The 19292-nt window shown below is 40.1% G+C and overlaps 1 protein-coding gene and 1 long non-coding RNA gene across 2 annotated transcripts in view; one reads left to right on the top strand and one right to left on the bottom strand.

Moving 5' to 3' along the window:
• The window catches only part of NEDD9 (neural precursor cell expressed, developmentally down-regulated 9), a 74402-nt gene that overhangs the window by 46892 nt on the left and 8218 nt on the right, over positions 1 to 19292 (bottom strand). The window lies entirely within an intron of this gene.
• Positions 1661 to 19292, top strand: part of LOC137479202 (uncharacterized) — a 29830-nt gene continuing 12198 nt past the window's right edge. The window contains exon 1 of the long non-coding RNA XR_011002038.1: positions 1661 to 1787. This is a non-coding gene — a long non-coding RNA (uncharacterized lncRNA). The remainder of the gene's footprint in view (positions 1788 to 19292) is intronic.

Genomic DNA, 19292 nt, shown 5'->3' on the forward strand with positions numbered 1-19292 from the left:
TGTGTCAACTCCATTTTGGGAGTCAGGATCAAAGCCAACCTTGTCAAAATACTCTCTCCTTCCTCCGATTTGCAAAATGCACACTACTTTAACTTGTAAAAACATCAATAATGACCCAAAAATATAATCTCTCCTGACCATAACTTGTCCATCAGTTTTACACATCATTCAAGGAATTGTCCTCTGGCTGGACTAGCCATTTTGCTTTTGCAAAGCTTATTATATTTTAAAACCTTTTGTTGCAAATCTCCCACACTTCTTTCAGAAAAAAATATTTGCTGTTGCTTTATTTTATATATTCATGTTTTTTCTCTCCCCATCTCTTATCAGCAACTCTTTCAAACCAAAAGTATTTCTTTCTGGTAAGGCGATCAGCTCAGTGGTTGTTCACTAGCCATCAACCAGTTTTTTCCAGTGGGAGAAGAAGCAAAAATAAAACTTTAATAAAATGCAAGTTTGGAATTAAAAAATTACGGAGGAGAAAGTTCTGTTTTGCCTTTACTGCAAAGCTTCCCATGAAGTCTCAGCCTAGATGTGTTTTGAAGCTTGAGGAATTCCTTCATTTGGAGGTGTTTGGAGGGAGGATATAAGATAGGAAAGCAATCATCTTTTCTCTCTTTTGCTTCAAACAGATCTGTGGAGATCAGTTGATATCTATAACAACAGAGAACAGCATATGAAATGTCTCACACTGTCTGACTTATTTTTTCTCTTCTTTGGGTGTTGGTGTTTAAGCTCTCATCTCATACTCAGTGTAAATTTGCATCTCTACAAAACTGCCAAAAAAGGTTTTCTTTGCTGCCATCTAAATCTGTTTATGGTCTACTCTCCCAAAATCATTCTTTAAAGGAAAATGACTGACTTTCAAACCCCTCCTCCTCTTCTGTTATTTTTAACAAGCATTTCAGTGTGGTGTCATTTAGAGAAAAGATCATTGCATTGCTGTGTGTTGCAGGACTCTCAGAAAACAATGCTAGGAGAGAAGGAACGTGGGAACTGTGTTCCATCTATTTTCCATTTGCAAACTCTGAATGCTTCCAGCAATAGGGTAGCCAAAGGCGGGGTGAAAAGGACAGAGCACGCTCCCATTGGCAAAGCTTCTCTCATCTTCACTGGGACAAGGATTTGGCCATGCCATGCAGCATCCCATGCCTTGGACTGAGGACTTCACTGGCTCCTCGCAGGCTGGCTCTGCTGAGGGAGACAGCACTTGCAGATAACTCAGCCCTCACAAATATCCACCACAGTTATTCTTCTGCTTCCTTCGGTCTGGATACTTGCATGGATGATGGAAGCACCAGTCTCGGGATCATATGAAAGGAAGAGACTGTACAACTCTTGCTGGCCTCACCTTCAACACCTCTGTTGTTTTCTTTGTCTGCCCTTTCCCTTACATCCCAGTTGACTCATGTGTTTGCTTCTGAAGCCTGATGAGGGCTTGAGTCATAAGGATTTGACACTTCACATCCTCAGATTTCAACCCTGTCTGGGAGCTGTAAAGGTCTGTCTCCACGAGTCCTTACAGCTTTGAGGAGGGGCTTAGTTCTTTTGTTGTGTCATAACGCTGTGGAGTACATTTGTCTGGAAGCCATGAGTCAGTACTGGATAGACTCCTTTATCTGCAAGTTCTGAGATGGAGGGTGTTGGTTCTGGCTCGGTAAGGGTGCTCTGTAAAAGGATCTTGGCCATGCTTTCTCAGTCACTGTAGCACCGTAGTGAGCACAGGTGCTGTGGGATGGCTCCGCAGTAGCTATTCCAGAAGTTGTTGCCTCCAGTGAAAGACCATGGTATGGCTGAGTGTTTGCCCAAAAAGAAGACCATGGAGGACATATGTATGCAACCCCCTCAGAACATAAGCAGTGGTCTGATGGGAATGTCTGGTGGGGTAAATGTTGGCACAGAAATGAAAGTCAAAGGAGTGCTGGAAGAGCAGGTTTTGGGGAAATATGTGTAGATAGGGCCAAAAGGTTTAGACTGAAGCTGGCAGCATAGGCTCCTTAGACTCTTCTTATAATTTATTTTTCCTTATTTCTCAGAGATGGATATTCTGGTGCAGAGATCAAAATGGGATAGCATAAGAAATGTAAGGTCCCAAATGCTGACTCCTGACCTAAGCACATGGGTGAGGGAGAAGTCTGTTGGATCAAGTTGCTTTTATAGGAGCTGTAACTACTCTAGAGAGTAATGGAGGGAGACAATTCCTTGAATTTGTGGGAAAGGGGAAGGAGGGCAAAAAAAGGAAGATTAATAGAGATATAGATTATTATTAATCAAAATAATAGAAGTGAAATAGTCAGGGGCATCAGGGATACACAGCACCCCACACCTTATGTGGATCAGTACATATTATGGCCTTTTCTGTATTACGAGAAATCTGTTCCACTTCTTACTTTGATATTTTAAATATTCTACACTTGATAAATAACAATAAATATGGTCCTTAAAGACTGAACCACATTCTGGTAGCAGCCAAGATAACTATGAAGACAGACAAACTTGTGTTAAATTAAAAAAAATATATATCATGCTAGAAAGTTATGTAAGATTCTATTTTAAAATCATCTGGTCCTAATTTACTAAATTTACTGCCTCAGAGCTAATGCCAAACTGCTACATTTGATTTATAGAAATACTTTAGCACATTTTTCCATCAGGCTATTGTAGAATATATTTACTGCCTTTTTATTATAGTTAAAAATGCAGACTTTTTAAAGGAAAGGAACATTTTTGAAGAGCCTATTGATAGTTTCTCACAGGATGCCAGGAGACATGCAGATAGTAAACAATGCTGTGTGCTTAGGAACATTCCACTCGATTTTCAACTCCTTCACCATCTTTTTTTTCTTTGTAATTGAACAAAGTGATCCATCTGGTAAATGGATGTTTGAAAATGTCCAATTTGTGCCAAACCACTTTTCTTAAGCACAGACTACATTTTTTCAGGCAAATATTTAAACAGCAGCCACACTATGATGCATTGCTAGCCATTAAAAAAACACACACAAAACCCAGACAGCGGGCAGGGGGGAGTCAGGGTGGAAGAAAGCTTAACAAATACTCCATTAAAAATCTATCTAAAAATGTTGCGCTAAACAACCCGCCTTCTTCCTCCTTCTCTTCCTGACAAGGGTTTCCAAATGGGAAATGACTGCTAGGGAGTAGAATCTACACTCTGATCAGCAGAGCAACCGAGCACATGCTTAATTTTGCACTCGTGCTCAAGTCCTTTATTAATTTCTATGTCTGTGCTTTACAGAACTGGGTCCTTGGTAAGTGTCTACTTGTACAACAAAATTCTGTTCCAGAAGAGTTAGTTTTTCAGTGTTTTTGAGAAATCACAGTGCTTTTTTTCTTTCCTGCATCCATTTCCCATTGAACTTATCCACAAAGTTTGATCCATGTGCAATGAGTTCTCAAATATATGGATACTGGATAGAGTTCTGGTTCAAGTCCTTCCCTGATTTTTATTCATCTCTGTGTACTGATCATCTGAACTCAGAAGTGCCAAAATGCCACAAGCAGAGGGAATTTTTCTAGTATTTCCAGCTTGAGCAGAAGCAGCTGGGACAAGATATCTCCTCTTTTTCTGGGGTAAACTCAGACTTATTCAGATCTAATCTAGCAGTCATACTGATAGCTCTTTTCAAAAATCCCCGTGCAGTTACCCAGAACTGGCACTGCCTGCTTTCATTTTTATGTCTCTGTTTACTCATCCACCTCTACAAGTGCTCTCTGTTCAGTCAGATTCAAATTCAGGGTCTCCTGAAGTCACACAATCAGCTAAACATCTTCAAGGACTTGTAATTTTGGCCCTGTTTTGAGTCCATAAACTCCCTCCCATTTTAAAGCTCAAATCTCTCAGTAATTTTGCAAATTAAGGGATTGATGTTTTTTGCCTTGATGCAGCAAGACATTGGACTCCCAATGCCTGCTCCAAAAAAAGCATCAAGGCTTTTAAAGTGTCTGGTTTCAGTAACAGTACTTCCAGATGGGCTGGGTTTGCACAGTTGAAGAGGCTGTTACTCCAGTAAAAGAACGAGAGGGTGTAATCCTGGTCCTATCAAAGCTGGCCCAAGTGTGGCTGTGACACCACTGTATCATCAGTTTAGTCTCAAGGTAGAGAAGACTTTGTCAATTAACGCATTTTTACAGGGCCAAGAGAAAACTGATGTCTATTTTGTATCCAATTAATTCTTTGCCACTCTGTAACCCCCCCAAAGTTTTGGGGGCATTGCACTTTTGTGAAATAGGTTACTGAGTGTCCTGGGGTTTGTGGTTGTTGCTGCGGTGGTTGCCAATGGTTGTTGTTGTAGGGCAGTCAGAAAAGGGGCACTGTGTTTGTTGCCTAATATGAAAGGCTCCTGGTTGAGAAAATGTCCCTGCAGCTACTCAGTGCAAACGCACCGATTCTTCCCAAATGCTTCTGTGATAGAGATGCAGGAGAGCCTCTCATGAAGAAATGGTCTGACATGAAAGGCAAGGGGGGTAAAAAGGTCGCAGCTAGGAAAAGAAATGATTCAGCACTCGTTTTTGTGGGCTGGCATTTGTGTCTGCAGGTCAAAGTCAGTGTAAATTTGTAAATGTTCTTCTGTATTCTGCTCTGGAAAGGAGGTAACAGTGCAAGACAAGCAAAGCGCTAAAGTCTAAATTTAATTTGACACAGCATGAAAATGAGACAATTGTGTGCTGGCTGGTTGAGGTCCAGAGATGTCACCTCCCATTACTATCATTTGTTGAATGGTTGCCAACATTTGTCCATTTTCACAGTCCTGTTCAATATAGAAGATTCTGGGGCTCCTCAGCAGTCTGAGGAAGAGTGGAGCTTTGTTTTTTGGGAGCTAATCCCCTTAAACCACTTCCTCTTCCCACTGGAGTGAGGTTTTCTTAATGCCTTTTTGTGTGTTTTGTTTTGTTTTGTTTTGTTTTAATGACCAGCGCTCTTGGGGCTGTTTCCAGGTCTCCCTGAAAGGTCAGGTCTGCTTTTTTCTTTGCTTGCCATTTATATGGTGAGTAGCAAGTGCTCCTCCGGCCCCTTTCCCCTCAGGCTTTGAGGCTGCTCTGTTTGGGACTTCAGTTCTCCTCTTTGAGTATGACAGTAGATGTTTCATTATTTTACTATCTAGAAAAATAAGAGTTCCATAAAAACTTGTGAGTTTGTGCCACTTTTTTCTATTTATCACCACCCAAAAATCTGGGTGAGTAAAAACTATGTCTGCATCTGTCAGCCTTTTCTTTGTATGGTGATACAATGAAAGACACCTGTTGGAGAGAGGAATTTTTCCACCTGCAGCTCTGGACAGTTTTCAGCTCAGCTTTAGCCTTTGTTGTTTTCTCTCGCAGGGTTTGTTCTGCATTTCAGAACATGAAAACAAACATGCATGTGACATGTTTATATAGTTGTGGTTCTCGATTTCAGATGTATTGTCTGTAAGCAGGTGCCCCAGATAATCTAAACTGTATCAGGCATGCCAGTTTTAAAGACATATGTGATACAACTGCTTGATTAAACTAGCCATACATCCTAAAGATGATGTCTGTGTTTGATTGCTTCAAGATCTTACTGGTGTTGAGAACCCACAAGCTACACTGAAGCTGCTCAGTTTTATGAGTCATTACTGTTTCTTGACACCAGTCCAGTTGATAAAGCTTGTGTTGAAGTAGCTGACAGTTGCATTCATATGTGTAGGGTAATAATAATGATTTATTACACATAGATGGGGCTTCTGTATTTTCACTGGATCTCCCCCAGTACATCATTGCCTATGTTGGTTGTGGTGCTACAAATAGCACCAGGCTGGATTTCACTTGCTTTAGGGCCTGTATTGTCCTTGTTCTCAAAACCCAAAGTGGTTTGCATGTTTGGTTCACTTAGGCATGTGAATATTGAGGGCTAGACTTTCAGGAGTAAATGAGTATCTGCCAGGAATGGGACTGGGTTACCTGGGCATGGAGTCTGTCTTGGGGTACCCCAGCTGATATACAGCTGCATCTCCAGGAAGACAGCAATAGCCAATATGTCCAGTTGCATTATACTCACCCTTGCATGGATAGTTGAGTATGGGGGGCCTGAGCCTTTTGAATCCAGTCCCTGAATGTTTATTGGGATCGTGGCCAAGATACCTAAATGTCCTGGCTCAGAAAAGCTGAGCTGGAGCTTGAGACCTGCTTTTCCCTCTCTTCAAATAATTTCTTCTGGGAGGAGCCAGACATGCAGAGGAGAAAACACATAAAATAATAATCATCACATCATCAAAATATGTTTGAGTTGTTTCCAGGTAAAAATTTGGTCCAGGAATTCTGGGAGCAGGAAAGATTTGGTAGTTAGAGTAGCAGTGATAGAAAAATAGGGGCCAGTTTCCAGCCCCTAAGGTTCAGCCAAGTGAAAATTCATCCATTGTGAAGTTGTCACAGCCTGCTTGCTTAGGCAACTACGACCTCTGCTACTTTGATCCTTTGAATACAATGTGGCCTCTTCCCTGGTCCAGCAAGGAACAGAAAATGATTCATTGCAGTCAAGCATCTCAGTGCTCAAAGTAGTCAGTAAGTTTTTCCCAGGACTTTTGAAAAGCCTGTTCATTTGATGGAATGCATACAGAAGGCAAAGATACTGTAGAGGAAAACTACTCTCTCTGGGTTTCTGTTTCTACTAATTTGTGCAATATGTAAAAAACCCTTAAATCCATCACCGATTAACTCATGCATCAATATCCTGCTCTGTGCATCAGAAGACTGCCTTGCTAGTTGCCATGACAAAATGTATCTTTCTAGTTTTTTAGACTGAAATCACACTTCACACCGGGAGTTTTGAGGTCATATACTTGCATTCAGGATGTGGTTTTCAGCTTGCGATACAGAGCGGCAAGAGCAAAATGGACTCGGAAAGTTTGCTGTATAGTGCCAGCTGTGATCCATGCTTTGCCATTATTCTTCACAAAGAGATGAAACCCACTGTTTTAGTCCTCTGAACTTCAACTGGCATGCTGGAAAGGCTAAACTCAGTTTAGCTTGCTCGCTGGGTACAGTAGGACAATAACTAGGACAGGAGGGCAAATGGAAATACGTAGCATGGTGATTCTTGCCCAAATACTCAGTACAACTAGCCCTTACTTTTTGCTTTGGCTTCTGCTTAAATTAAAGGTATCACCACAACAAATCTCGACTTTTTCATCCTCCTAGGTGAGTGCCTAACTAGAATTTGCATCCTGATTTGACTCCATATCTAAAGCTACCCTATACAAGGAATCCTTATATGCCACCTTTTTGGTTGCCAAGCATCTGCCAAGTCCTTGCCAGTGTTTAAGAGTCAGCCCTTTGGGTCTGGAGTCTGCAAAGGGCCTCACTGTGAGGAGCTCATGGGAGCTACTTTCTGCAACTAGTTCTTACTCAGTTATGAGAGGCTTAGCATGGATGAAACATAGGTGGGGACATCTAATCCTTAAACTAAATGATAGGGAAAAGCAAATGCAGTGGCTGTCCTGAAGCTTCTTCTAAAAGGGCTAGTTTCTAGGAACTCGGGGTTAGTTCAGCTGGGACTGGCTGTGGTACTGAAGAAGCTTAATTAATTTACTCATCCCAGTACTGCTGAATGTCATAACACAGGAAAGAAGACCATCTTTCCTTTTTTCTGGCAGGCAGTCATTGTTCACCATCAGAGGAGTTATATCTTCAGGGAGGGATACAGTCTTTGCTGGGAGCTCAGCAATCCATGGGTCTTTATACAGGAAGACCAAAGGTTTTCTGTCCTCCTTTGTGACAGATTTGCTATTAAATTGAGAAGAAAGAGGGTTTACCATGCTAATGACATTCCTCCACTCACTGGCAAACAGCAGAGGCTGTTTGTGCTATTTGCTGAGGACAGCCCTGGTGTAACCAGGAGATGTGCACGGCTGTTCAACATCCACCCTCATCCTGCGGGCATTTGCCACACTTGCCTTTGGCCAGAGGGCCAAGGCCTACTAATTCTCCGTGGTAAATCTATATCAGCATCACATTTAACAGAACTGGAGCTGCAGAACATGCTCAACACGGAGTTATTTACTGCCGGCACTGGAACCACGTTCCATCTTTCTTCTTCTTTAGAGGACAAAGGAAAAAAGAAAGCTTTATAATCTAAAATCCCCTAGAATCATGGATTGAAACTGCTACCAAAGAAAAGCTTGAAGGAAATATTTGCCCACCAGTTAGTAAACTGATCTTTAAGGACAAGCTTTTGAGATTATTACATAATTTGTGGTCTCTGACCTCATAACAAAAAAAGCAACCTTTCTCTAAAACTACCACCTAGCTACAAATCATGACTTCATTTCAAAGAAAAGCTATTAAAAGAACAAGACCAATACTATGTATTACATTCCAATAATTTTCCAGACTATCTCATTTTTGCTGGACTAGCTTCTCTTTTTCTCAAAAGAAAATATGTAGAGCATAATCATCACACATAGGGTGGGTTCCTTTTCCCATAAATATGTTTTGAATGTGAAACACAGGCTTCACAGCCATTTACTTTTGGTCTTGATTTCATCTGGGACTTTAATGAGTTGCACAATGACGTCAAAATGGCTTCTGGCCTAAGCAGCTCATCCTTTCACTGGTATGGCAGAAGACCACGCAGGTTAACTTAAGAGATGGTAATTGCTGGTGGATCTCATACAGAAGATGTTACTGCAAAATTTAAGCCCATACTAAAAAAAACCCTCACTTTGAGTTATGTGGTAGTGTGGGGATGCAAAAGTAAAGGGCATGTTTGCATTAACCCAAATAAACTAGATACATCCTCCAGCTGTTTTTTTGGGGTTTTTTTGTGGTTTTTTTTTGTTTTTTGTTTTTTGTTAAACATAGCCTCAGGTCTGCTGAATCATTCATAACATTCAAAGTTTCTAAAATCTTGCATTAGTTTGATTTCCACAGAGCATCTTCCAAATCTAGCCATGTCAACATGCAATATTTATGTCTAATTTAATATTACAGCCATGTTCTGCAACTGTGAAGCTTCCTTCTGAAGCAGTGAAAGAGCTTGGATGGATCTTGTGGTTATTGAGCCAGGCCCTCAGTTTAACAGCACTGCTTTTGATCTGCTGACATGTGAGCATGTTTCTTCTCTCTAACATAATTTTCTAAGTTCAGAGAATATCAAACACAGGTGAAAATGGCTATGACCTTTCTACCAAACAGCGCTGTTCCGTGTTTGCACTCCAGGATTTGGTTCTAATAATCTGAACCCTGCTTGATTCTATGTACATTCATGTTTTGTTCTGCTAATAGTGTAATTTCTTTCACGTGGAACAAAGTTTGCCAGGGGAACTGGATGCTCTTCCCTTTAAATAGCACTCATAGATCTGCTCCCAGGCCATTCTTTTCTCTGAATATTTTCTGAACACTTACATTTCAAATTGTTCCTACCAGCCTGGCATGCAAATATGTCAATGGTGAGGACTGCAGCAGCTCTTATAGAAGTTATACAGAAGTCTATATGCCAGATTATTAAAACTGTCTCTAGAAGAGGATTTTTCTTCATTTGTGAAGCGTCATGACTGATTTTGATAGGCTACTCATCAACCAAGTTGTTTTCAGTCTGGATAACCAAATATTGGATTCTGTACTTTCTGAAACGAATAACAGCTTTCAGCAATTTACTTCTGAATTGATAATAGATATAAAAATATTTGCCTGTGTGAAAGTTATATCTACATGTAAAGATAATCACTTTACTGTTTAACCAGTTTACAACTAATACGGTAATATTTTTCTGGTTTGTAAGTGTAAATGTAAATTACACTATGTACGTTAACACAGCCAGTAAGTACTGAATGCATGCTTCATTCAAAGCACTGGTATTATTGGGTAATATAATTCATCTTAAGTTGCTTGTCTTCTTTCATAAGTGCAAGTGAAAAGTAAATATTCTGGCTGAGAAAGTGTACCAACTCTGACCCAAGCACCTCTGTTTATTAATGTAGTATGGAATTTTGCAACAAGCACTTCAAAGAGAAAAGAATGTGAAATGAATTTGACACAATTTTTTTCCTATTTTATGCCATATGACATCAATTTTTGAAAGGTTGAGTTGAAGAGCTGGAGATTCCAACTTAAAAGGTATCCTCCGGAATAAGGAAAAGGAATGGCTACATTTTTCTTTTTCAAAAAATTTGAACAGTGGCCACTGGAACTCAATTTATCTGAAACATAAAGAAATCCCCACTTGGTGTCAAGTGCAGACAGAAGAAGAAGTGTAAAAATTTCAGGATTGTCCCTTGGCTTAGGATAAGTCATCCCAGGTGCACTCATTGGAATGAGTCAACTCACATCTTCACTATCAGGGACCTGGCCTTTCAAGATGGCTGTGTGAAATGACCTCTACTTCAACAGTTTTCATGACTGACTATCCATTCATTTGCACTGGAGTAAGGTCCAGTATCTTTCTACTAAATTGCAAGAGGTACCACACCTCTAGTGCATGCTTCTCACCTTTCAATTGCCTCTACTTAGCGAATCAAGAAAAAGCTCCCCTTCTACCTTTATATAGATCTTTGACTTCTGTAGTTGTTGCTAGTCCTCTGCAAAAGGACAAAAATCAGATTAATAAGAAACATAGATGGTTCTGGTTAGAAGCTCTCTGTATTTCTTGAGGGGATGGGCTTCTGGGTGGCTACTGAGGAAAAATTGTCCCCCTTGCCTCTTTACTCCCTTTCTGAAAGCTGCATCTAAAAATATTTCCATCATTCTAGTTCAGCTTAATCAAAACAAACAAAAAAAACCACACAAAACCAAACAACCAGTAAATGGACATAAAGTAATTTAACCTGGTCCCCTTCTGGGTGACAGAACAAAGAAGATCTGGGAATGTCAATATCAACACCATTCCCCTCTGTAGGTTTTCTTTAAAAGTGAGGATGTGTTTGCTGAAAATCATAGTTCCCTACCTTCCTGGGCTTCTTCAAAATAGGACGTAGAATTGCAATTCTCCTAGGAAAAGATTAGTATTAAAGGAACTTGGGAATTTCCTCTTGCCTCTGCAGGTGTTTTCAGAAAGTGAAGCCTTCATTTCTCCTGGAATATGAGCCACTCACATCCAACTGCTACATAGTTTTGGGACTATACATAGTAGTTTTTTAATACAGATTTATAAATGGCTGCTAGTTTAAGACTGTTCATTCTTCTTTATCTTAAGATATTTTTTCTATGAACTAAATTAACTGTATAGAAATTGTTTTCTAGTTTATTATTGAAGGAAACCTTTAAGACAATGAAGAAAAATGTCCTTTTCCCCCTTCTGTTCCATGCTGTACCTGTGAATATTGTATTGCACATTAATGTTGTCCTCTTATATTGACAATGCAGTTGGATGAGAGCCTAGCTAAGGACTGTAGTGTATGAGATTTTTGGTATATGAAATCAAATGAACATTGTATCCTGAGAATAGTGACATGGTGGCAAATAAATTACGTGTATTCAAAATAATCTGTTTACTGCAGGTAATGATACTGAGGCAGCCTGAAAAAACTGCATGCCTTTCTACATGGAATTGTTAAAGTTTTGGGGGCAGATATTTTAAAACAAAGCCAAATGACCTTTATTTCAATGTAATTATTTGGTTTCTGGGAAGAGACACAATGTGCTTTTATTTTGGGGTATTTCTGACTGATTTATTTCCTTTTTCTCTCATGCACAAAAGGAGGGTGAAACTTTGGGGTTTCTAGTCTGAGGAAGTAATACCCTGTTTCCAGTTGTGAATAGAGTACAGATGTTGCATGAAAGTGTTTTATTCCCTTTGCCTCCTAAGATCATAAAAATATTTTCCTGAATTTATAAATTACAGAGAATAAAACATCTGTAATAACTGGGGAGGTTCATTTTTATTTTCATTTTGTTTAACATGTAAGTAAATTTAAGCTCTTGATCTACTTCTCCCTCTTCCAAGGAGCACTTGGACTGCTAGCACCTCTCCTTCCTTTAGGCCAGTATTTTTATGAGTGTTCACTACTGTAAACACCTACCACTAGAAGACTAAAAACTCCATGTTTATTGCTCCTCATAGTTTTGCTAACAGCTGAAGTAGTTTATTTATTCACATAAACAAAAGAAGACTAAGGCCCTGCCTGACTACCCAGCAGAACAGCTCTTGCTCTCTCAGGTAGTGCTGTAAAGGACTTATGCCTGTTGTTAATAAAACCCTCTCTAAAATCCAGGCTGCCATAAAGGAGGTAGCTAGAAGCTTTTGCAGGACACCATAGTATCTGGAACCCATCCACTGAAATGCAGTGAAGTATTTTTAAATACATATGAATCTCCCAAATCTTTGGAAAACTGAGAAGCTTGCTTTGAGCATATCCAGAAAATAAATATCTCCCAGACCTGAAAACCACATCTGTTGCCAAGTTTAATCCCAAATACCAAAAATGCAGAAAGAAGCTGTCTCATAAAGTGTTTAGAGACACTTATTGGTGCAGATAGATCATCTTCTTTTGCAAAATCCCTGACAAATCCCCAGAATTTTCAATATGCAAAATCAACTTGCAGCTGCATGTCTGCTACAAAGGGGATTTTTGCGCTGCAAAGAGATGGATTTCTTGGTGATGTTACTAGATCAACATCAAGGGCCTCACAGGCAATTTGGAATTCCATCTCACTGGGATAAGCTGGGCATGAGCTACCAGCCTTGGCTCTCAGGAAGTCGAGAGTTGGGAGTTTCTTAAGTTTAGATAAATGGTCATCTGCATACACAGTGAAGTTTCTAATAAATACATACATGTGCATCCCTTAAGCTTTCATTTCCTTAGGAAACCAGGCACACGCACACTCCACCCCCACAGGTGCACACACATACAGATGGGCATTTTGTAGGTCAGTTTAAGGATCAGTTTGACAAGTTTAACAAACTGTACTGGTCCCTCGAGTGATGTTTTGTCCTGTTGCACATTTACACAGACTGCACTGCTAAGTGGCTTTCAGAAATGAGCACGAGGCAATGTGTGGTTGCTTAATGCTTTCAACATACAAATCTTGACCTCTCTACATGTTAACCAGGCTTGTGGGTTTGGGAGTGCTTTTGCATAACTTCTATTCATGCAGCTGAAAATCTCTCCTCTTTTTGCATAAGCGAGTCCTGACCGTTAAAATCAGATCCCAAAGAAAAAGTCATCTTTTAACAACCATCCATTGTATAAATGCACCCTTGGTTTTTTCCTATTCCCTCCCTAGATAACCATAATGATTCTTTAGGTATTTTTTGCCTGTCGGTTAACACATGTTCACCACATAGTTTGTGTCTGCATTTGGGTATTTTGAAAGTTGACTTATGATTGCTTTTCTGTAATTTATTTGATGTAAAGAAATGAGAGTCAGACTTTCCACCAGTTTCTCAAGAGCAAGCTTGTTCTTCTGTTGCTGCTGGTGTACATGGCTGCCTATCTAGCACTGAGGTAAGACTCAGCCTGTTCACAGTTAGAACTGTTCGACTAGTGTTTAATTCCTCAGATCCTTCCAGCTAGTGAGATGTGCAATTCTTCAAGCATTTAGTAGGATAACATTATGAAATCATATATTATTTCTTTCCCAGCCAGCAAATGAAATGACAGCTCTCCCTGTGCTCTGGAATGTCATTGTGGTGGCCTCTTTTACAAGTTTTGTCAGCTTAAGAAAAACAAATACCCTACTCATTTGCCTGAGGTCACAAAATAACAAGTAAGCATTTAGTGTTGTTAAAGGGAACCATAATTATTATCAATTACCAAGTATGCAAACGTATTTTGTTTAGTCAATGGATTTAGACCAATTTTCATGCCAGTCTAATTAGAAAGCTACATGGTAATCTCCAGCCTCAGGCTTTTCCTACCCATCCTTGAGTGACTGCAGTAACTTAACCTTTCAAAATAAACAAAGAGCTGCCACATCCACAACAAAGCTCCAAAAGGAGGTACCGTACACAGTGACACAGCATTAAGATATGACTTTTTTTAGCAATTCCCTTTTATTTTGCTTTGAAAAAATGCCTACTAATTACTAGCTTCAGTGGAGGAGATTTAACTTTGAAATTTAATTTCAGTATTTTTACATCAAGTTAATATTTTCTTTCAGACATGTTGGGAGAGGAAGAAAATAAATTTGAAGCAAAGATTATTTAGTTGACTGTACGACAAAAAAGATAAATTCTGTGAGTATAAAGTAGTGAAGTAGGAATCTGCATGAGTTTATGGGTTCTCCTTTCTCGTATGCCTTCCAGAGCATGTTAAATAAACATGTGTTGGGGTTAGCCCATATATATTAGACCCTGCCTGTGGGCAGAAAATTATATGAGATGATCTCAGCAGGTCTCTTTCAGGCCTAATTTTCTAAGATAAATTTCTAATTAGGCAGGAGGCTGAGCTGTGTGAGTCAGTGAACTTAATCCCCTACTGCTGGAAATCAGGGTGTCCCCCATGCACCCTGAAAGGGAGGAACAGACCCCTCACTTGAGAACCGTGCTGCTGTATGAGGAGGGGGACATGGGGACAGGAGGTCACTGCAGTCCCTCCCCAGGGTGGAGGCTGTGAGCAGCACCATCCACAGTGGGTCGCGCCCTGGCCTCTGAGACTGGCAGGGTGTTAGGGGAAGGGTTCAAAGGGAGTCTGCCCACTTTTCCCCGGGGAAAACAAAGAACTGAAAGAAAAGGGGGTCCTACAGTTTAGGTCTCCTTCTCCCTGCTGGGACGTTATGAGTGTCCCTGATGTAACTGAATGTTGAAAAAGCAGCTTGATGCCCAGCTTCCAGGTGAGCATCCAACTTGCTGGATTACTGATGTACTCTCTTACTTCCTGTGTTTTCTCTGTCCCAGTTTGGGTGAGGGAGCAGAGTGGAGTAAGTCCCTCTAGTGAGACAGTGGGAGGATCACTCCCAGATAACTTGTAACATAGCTGCTAAGTCAGCCTCCTGGGAGCTTGAGAAGCCTTTGGCAAGCACCAATTTGTTTCATATCAGCCAACGAACTATTTGAGCTCTTGCTTCTGCTGTCCTAGAAATCGAATTTAGCCATTGGCTCCCTTTATAAAAAAGTGGCATAGTTCTCACAGCCTCCACTTGGGCATGTGTTTTGGGGGGGTGTAGTTAACCAGTATTTAACATTTATTAGGCACAAAGCAGTTTGGAGCTAATGGAAGAGAAAACAAGGTTCCAGTGTGTGCAGGCAGAGGTTCTCAGGGTTGGAACCACAGGCTTCATGCAGAACATGGCAATTAGGCACCCAAACCACCCACACAAATCTCATCCCATAAAACTGTGGTCTGTTTATGTTTATAATTATGTGTGTGTTTTTATTTTTGATGAAAACACAAACAAACCTCTTTAACAAAAGAAATTATTTCATTGCACAAACAGCATTTCTGTCAGGAAAAAGGGGCCCCATACATATCTGGCCACACCACCAGATATGCAGGCAGGAGGTGTTCAATACCCCAGCAATGATGTTTCCATGAGATTTGGGGTAGTTTAGAACAGAAATTTCAAGATTTCAAGTGAAGGGCAAGTGGGTGTGTGTATCCCCATGTTCACTGCTCTGTATGTGACAGCCCATGTTCAGGTGCTCCCATGTTTTGTGCGAGAAGCTGGAGACTCTCATGTTTTTTACAAGGTTAAGTAGCCAGACTCTGGCAAATCATCGGACTCTGTCCCTCTCTATCATGTTAATATTTCCACTCAGGGATATACAGTGGCTTTAGGACCTAAGGAAGAGATATTTGTGCAAATTACCAAGCAATTCAATGGTATGTGCATTTCAAGGGCTCATAACTCAGACAGAAAGAAAAAAAATCAACAAATTCCTCACAGAAGCTTGTTTAGGGTAGCAATTTCCTTGCCATATTTTAGCTCTCTGTCTCCAGCTATTCAGGCTGTCTAAAATAAATCACTGGATTCTTTTCTTCTTTTTTTCCTGAACAATGGGGTAAGTGTGATCATTTTGTTTGTGCTAACTCTTCTCATTAATTCTCCTTTTCCCTAAATCCCAACAAAACCTGTGACCGTTTCTGTTGACAGCTCTACTCTAAGACCCAAACATGCAAAAACTTTCAACAGGCTTAAAGTAGTATTTTAACCAGAAGTCAAAATATCTCAGCTTGTTTACCCACCACTGGAATGTGATGCAAGCTATGTAGACAAATCAGGCCTCACATATTTTAAAAAACATCAATAATGAGTTAGATCCATTCCCTCTTTAGAAGCTACGGATTGCATCCAGTGCTGGAAGGATGGAAAGACCAGACTCATATTAGGTGGCCTCATCCCAGACAGTGGTGAGTCCATAGAAAATCATAACCAGTTGTGGGTTGGTTGTTTTTTTTTTTTTTGTTTGTTTTGTTTGTTTTGTTTTTTGTTTTTTTGGGGGTTTTTGTGTGTGTGTTTTGTTTTTTGCCAAAGCTGTATATATTTCCCTTTGAAGTACTATTAGTGAGGAGCATGTTTCATTACACATGATGTTTACAGCAGTTCAAAATTTTATCTAATTTTTCACAATAAAATAAGAAATTGTGTCCATGAGAGCTTCAGGCTGGATTTTTAGCTACAAGCTGCAATTTTTTTTTAAATCTCAAATTAATTAAAGGCACTTCTTGAGAGCAAGAGACCAAAGGGATGTTTCTAAGCTAAAAGGCAGATAGAATAAGCTTGGATTGTCACCAAGTTGCACTGAATTTGACAAATGAAATTTCATTGGAAGTGCAGGGACAGTTGTGAAACTGTCAGTAAATAACTGTCTCCCCAAAGTCTCACACTTTTTCCAGAGTCTATTTTCTCCTTGGACTCCATTCTGCCAGGGACAATATTTTAAAAGGAAAAACCACAGTTAAGCATCACAGTTAGAAGTTAGTAGATAATAAAGGTCAAATGTATTTCTTCCAGGAGCTACTGGAATTTATGGCATTGTGTTATCTTTTCTTCCTCCCTTGTGCTTTCGCTCACAATTTTTACCACTAAAGGGTCCAAGTCAAAACCATGAATCTAGACAAATTCGGGAATTATTCCAGAGCTAAATTGTGTTTAGCTGACCACTTTCTCTCCAATGATCCAGAGCAAAACCCAAGCCCCAGGCTGTCACCCCATGCTCTGCAATGCTTATAGCTGTTTCAGACCTGGATCTGAACTTCATGGCTTATGACCCTCTCTAGTCATCATTCCCCAGTAATCCAAAATAGGAATTAAATGCACATCATTGTTCATCCCACCAAACCACATCTGTGGACAAAGCTACTTTTGCCCTCTCAGGGCATTACAAAACCATGAAGTATCTCTCTTGGCTGTTACCAATCAAAGAAAAAAGGTTCTTTGTCTTGGTTCTTGCGGCTTCTGTAAGGAAGGTTTTCTTCTCCTTCTGGCTCAGAGATTTAAGACGCTTCAATTTCCAAACAGGAGGCCCTATCATGACATGAGGTTGTGTTTTCTGTAAGGATTATCTATTGAATTTACTCTTCTGTACCACCCCTCACTACTCCTCAGCCAGAACCTTGGCTGGGGTGGCCCTGACAATGCAGCCTCTTTTGCACTGAAGCCAGGGCAAGATGCAATGCCAAGTGATGGACAAAGTGCAGAAATGCAACTTTCCTGCACATATGCTGTAGCTTGTGATTGACTGAGACTAGCTTGAGGGAGCACCTGAGCTATTTCCATAGGAGGCTCTGCACTCAGGGTCACAATTTATGTCTCTTCTTGCAAATGGCACTCCAAAGGATGCCTGCTTCTGAAAACACATCTGCCTTGTCTGTCCCTCTTTGTTGCTAGATGCAATTTTGATCATGCTACAGATGTTTTGTAAGTGAACTGTTTCCTTCCCTGAATGCAAGGAAAGACTGAGCTTTTCCTGGCAGCAGGTGAAAACTAGGTATATGAACATCTGTTCCTGAAGTGCACAGCAGTGTCCTCAATGGACAAGAGATGGAAAAGGAGGTGCCCTCTGACTCATTTTTTAGTTTTCTTTTTAAAAACTCAGCACTATGTGATTTGGGCAAAATGAATACCTGTCAGAAGAGCAGAGCTGGCATTTCAGCTCCCTAATTTGGTTGCTAGTTTAATTTGCTGGGAACCATGTCCTGTGCATCACATGCTTTAGCTGATAAAATCAGCAGAACTTTACTATCTTCTCTCTTCAGACCATGTCACTGATGTAAATGGAAGTCATTACCCCAGCAGTTTATGGGAAGAGGATTTAGCATATTGAGATAATCGAATGCTAGTCTTTACTTTTCCAAGTTTCCTAAAGCTGTAAATGCTTGCAGAACTAGTATGAAGAGTATTTCCAGTGTAGATGAAGTTGGAGGTCTCAATTTCTTGGTAAAACTGTTTTCTAGAACCTTAATTAGAACTTTTAAAAATCACTGATAACCCAAATATCTTGCCACTGCTTTTAGTAGAATAATCCTACGTGACTTTCCACAAATCTTTTTTAATTAGCCTCTTTCCCAGGGTGTGCCATGCCAGCAGATGATTACTACATTAATCTTACTGTATTTGCAGCAGATTCTTTATTCTTTCTGCACAGATGGAGTATTATCTTCAGGCCCCATGAAGTTTTAGCTCTCAATCATCCTCTGTAAAATCTATTCTCACCCTTAAAGAGTCTAGTCCCATTTTGGGGAGGAATGGGAGGGATGATCTAAAATAAAATGTTGCAGATGATATTGCACAAAACACCACATGCAATTGCACACAACATACACAGTGCTGCCAGCAGTCCTGCTGCTTAAGAACAAAAACCCTCTCATGAAATCTGCATGTGCAAGTTGATTGTAGTGCCATTGAACAAGCTAACAAATACCATACCACTGTACAAGGTCACACAGGAGGCAGTGCTAACACACCCATTAGTGACACCAAACTGTGCAGATTTTGACATAAGATGGACTTTTAAGTCTTGAGAAATAAGAATTTATTTATGGTGCTTATTATCGAGAAATAATGCAGATTTTGTCATATAAGAAAAAAATTCCCATTGTTGCACTTGATATTCACCACTGTACTGGGTAGAAAATAGTCACATGAAAGAAAACTCTGGGGCACTTAGCCAACTATATTTGCTAGAAATCATACCCTGCATAATTTGTACCTGCTGCAAATTCGATCTAAGTTTGGGCCATCAGTCAGATGTTAGTCTGAAATGTAACATAACATTAGGGAGGGTCAGCAGACTATTGAGCTTTGTATTTATAATATTACAGTTTATGATGTGTGTTTTCTACATCAGCTGCTGTATATGGCATTATGGAAAGCATTTTGCAACTGGTCTCAGTAACTCCCTGAAAACATTTTCTCTGAAACTTTCTGTTTGGAGGTGG

The sequence above is a fragment of the Anomalospiza imberbis genome, chromosome 1, assembly GCF_031753505.1.
Source record: "Anomalospiza imberbis isolate Cuckoo-Finch-1a 21T00152 chromosome 1, ASM3175350v1, whole genome shotgun sequence".
Classification (NCBI taxonomy): Eukaryota; Metazoa; Chordata; class Aves; order Passeriformes; family Viduidae; genus Anomalospiza; species Anomalospiza imberbis.